Below are 4,229 nucleotides of genomic sequence, written 5' to 3' on the forward strand. Positions count from 1 at the left end.
AAGAGAGAGTCGAAGCACGTGACCACGCTTGTATTCTGTGAAATTGTCCAGGTGCGCGATTTTGTAGTTTTTCGTATTTAAACAAAAAACGACTATGCAATTGATGAAATACGTGGTGTTATAATGGAAGTAAAACAAAAGTACAAAACGCCACTAGTGAAAACAATTTGGCATAACCGAATGGTTGAATGAATCCAAAACCTATATGACAGATATGGAAAGGAGCTTCAGAGTGGTCGGAACTAGCGAGACGCTTTCAACGTATTGTGTGTCTGAGATGTAGAACCATTTAATACGTATGGCCGGATGGTGATCAAAAATTTGGTTTGCAAAAGCAAGCATGGGAACTGACAAACGGTGACACCACTACAAGTTATGTCAAGGGCGACTGATTTGTATACAGTTCTCTTTAGCTTTGACTTTGCTGCTTCCAATAATGCATATGATGTCTGAATCCCGCCATCGCATCATCGTTGCACACACTGATTCCTCATTATCGCCGAGACTAATTGAGCAAGTGGAAATTTTGCCTTCATAATAGTAGGACTCCAGCCTTAGAGTCGACACTTATGGGGCATTGAAGACAACGGGATTTACTAGGCATTCGATGGGTTAGCCTCCACGGTTTGTTTATTGTTTCCAGTGATATTGCTGAACATGTACACCAGTTGTGATTGGTCATACATTCTTACTTTAAAAACTTTTTTGAGTCAAGGTGACCTCCTGGCAGCCAGAATTTCATTCCCTTTGTACCAATCCAAACAACCAATTAACAGAAATATATGGTTTGCCAGAGGTTCTGTGTATTTTTCAGGCATTGGCTTTGCACATGGGCGAGATGTATGAAACACCACCGTTGACCGTTGGATTAGACATGTCTTCCGGCAATGACGTAACCCAGCGTAGTGACGTCATCATTTCCAGTAAGAAAAGCCTCCTCACAAGGATGTTATTAATTCACATGCTCATTTCCAAAAACGGTACAATAATGCAGGAAATAATTATCTCCTGACTAGTTGCTCAAATCGGAAATGGCGATCATTCACAGAAATTCATGCCGTCGTCCACACTGAACAATGCGTTAAATTATCTTCTGTAATTACAACGAGCGCAAGGCGAGCTTCCCAGAAGACAGTTTAGCCGATCGCCTGAACAGACTCGTCCAATGTGGTATGACTCGCGAATATAACGCACACACCGCTTATCCAACTACACATTTGGTGGGATTTACACTTTGTGTGTTATCTCGTATTTAGAAATCACAAGGGAACTCTAAAATAGGTCATAGCTCGGTTTCGCGTTTGCCCTTGCAAGCAGGGTATCACGTGCAAGTCAGCGGCGGTTGATGACCTTGAAGGTTCACTCACTAAAACAAAAAGCTATGAGCAGTATATCACTGAAACGTGGCACCGCATTAAGCTAATTCGCCGCGTTCTGGACGCGCATCTAAAATTTCTCTGAAATTGTGGTTCGAGAAAGCGAAACTTTACCATTCGAACTAGCGTGGACATATGAGAGTATAAGGGATGTGCGTTGGTTAGATCGCCTGCAACTAAGGTAGCTTCAAACGTGCACAGACATGAGATCAGAGGTATCTGGTACTGTTGCATGTTTGTACGATGAACTGACCCCTTGTTCGTGAGATTGATACTGGGTTTAGTATGTGATAATTGGGAGTTTCAATGAAAAAGTACAAGCTGTCAATTTTAGCAAGCTATGGTGTATTGGTATCCGAGAGCAGAAATCGAGTGAAGTTGGGATTTATTGTTCTAAACGAGCGAATTTGTCATCAAGCACCCGCACATCCACTACGGCTGTATCCATGGGTGCACTTTTGAGGACGCGTGTGGCATCCGGATCCTAGGGCCCAAGTCTACACCACTTGGTCTCAGGACTGACAAGTGTACACCCATATTTAGCTTTAACTTTGCTACGCCCAATAATGCAGATGGTTGCCGAATTCCGCTATCGGATCATCGATGTACACATGGCTCCCTCGTTATCGTCAATTAAGGCTAAGTGAGCAAGTAGTGTATTAGTCGTGATTGATTATACGTTTTTCAGAAGCCTTGTCAAGTAGAAAACTGAGAACTGGACTGACCACACATTATGGTTGTAATGATGTAACCAATAAACAGAAAGATGATTTGTTAAGGGTGGTTGTTTATTTTTCAGGCGTGGGTTTTTGGCGAGTGGACGACGTATGGATACTAAGGACCACTGTTGGTCGTTGGATTAGTCTATTACGTATGGTTGGGATAATATAGTTAGCTACGACCATGTGCACTGGTCCGGTATTTATTATAATCAGCCTCGGCGGGTTACACCGATTATAGTTGAGCATGGTGGGGCATTGCTGGCCATTGGATTGGGTATAGTTGAGCCCTCATACTCAGCGTTGCATATAGGCATATGCCTAGAAATTACGATAAGTGGCCAACGTGGGTGATATCGACTACTGTTACGAGCATAAAGGGCTGCCGTTGGCCGCTAGACCGGGATATCACGCATAGTTGTATCGGCCTGCATTGATACTGGCCTGTGTCTACTACTAAGTGAGAGCACTCATAGTTATGGGTATGACGAGCCATCATTGACAGATAGATTGGGACACTGCGTATAAGTGAGGCTTAATAATCAGCGTCGCATATAGGCACTGGTCTAGCAATTTCAAAAAGTAGCCAATGTAGGCTATATAGCGAACGATGATGAGTATGTTCATGTATGTGTGCATAGTTTGGGCCTCATGATCATCGGTTCGCATTATTACTGGCCAGGTCTTTATCATAAGAAGCAAAGATCAACAATAGCCCGTACTAAAGTTGCGGGTACGAAAGACTAGTTTGGATTAGGTTACCGATTAATCAACGTCGGACATGGACAAGTACGGTTAGTAGCCATATAAGGTGACGTTGAATACAGCAGTGAGTATGGCAGGTCGTCAGATTAGGCTATCACGCATATTTGAGGCCTTACGTTTACCGGCTGGTGTTTACTATAGGTAGCAAGGATAAGCGGCATCGCATGAAAGACCGCAGTTGGCGTTGGATTATATTACTGTGCATAGATGATGTCTCACAGTAGTGTCCCATATAGATGCTGGCTCAGCAGTTACGATAAGTATTCGAGATGAGTGACAATGCGTAGATTTATGGGTGTGAAGGGCAGTCGTTTTTCATAAAATTATGCTGCCGTGCACATGTGGGGTCCGATAATCAGCGTCGCACATTGATACGGACCTAGTAGTAAGGTAAGTACCCAGTTAGCACTCGGATGCAGACATTTCCGCACAATTATGGACACTTCTGCACCCGTGTGCGGAAATTTCTCCACAATATCCGCAGAGTTCTGCACCTGGGTGCAGATTTTGTGCGAAAATGAAACAAATTTCAGCACCCGGATGCGGAAATAGTGCAAACGTTTCCGCACCCAGTCCGCACTTATCTAAAGTCGTCCGACGAACGAATACATGCCAGTTTACGCATTTATCTCTTTTCCTAGTACGACTCAGTAACTTCCTAAACAATACGCTCTCTTGCCGTGATAACCTAGCTGCCTTCACATAATCGCTCAGCCTATTACCGTCCCGGATATCAATAAACGCCTTCAAGTACAAATGTTTTTATGAACGAATTTAAAAAATACAGGGAGAAAATCATTCATCACTCTTGGTGGCTCTCTGCTGGCGTTTCCGAACTTTCAGCCGTTCGTTCTCCAGCTAGCGATGAACGATTTCCTTCATTCGTCGCAGATTGGTGTTCGGAATCTTCTCAGTTGTCGCGTCTGTATCGAAGATAGTCATCGCGTTTCATTCAGAAGCTGATTCAACTAGCTAAATATAAAATAACCATTAAGTACTTACAAATAAGTCCTTGTGCCAGCCTCGTTGAACCGAAGGCTTCTTCCTCATTTATTCATTTATTGGTCGAGGTGGGTGGAAACGGCTACCGTTATAATGGCGACAACTTTATAGTGGTCAAATTTATAATAAGAATGATACAGGCAGCTATCTTGTGATGCTGTTCTATTTAATGGCTAGTTATACATATCCGGAAATGGGGACCATCCACAGAGATGGCTGTCGCATCTTCAGTGCACAGTTTATACTGTTTTTTCACGGATTAACGGATTGATACACAGGATCGAGGCTTTTGCCCAAGTTTCCCGGGTCGCTTTTGTTCTTGTCGGTCAGTGGCTGTCGTTCACCTGAAAGGCACAAGTGAAAAAAG

This window comes from Opisthorchis viverrini, assembly GCF_000715545.1.
Source record: "Opisthorchis viverrini unplaced genomic scaffold opera_v5_385, whole genome shotgun sequence".
Taxonomy (NCBI): Eukaryota; Metazoa; Platyhelminthes; class Trematoda; order Opisthorchiida; family Opisthorchiidae; genus Opisthorchis; species Opisthorchis viverrini.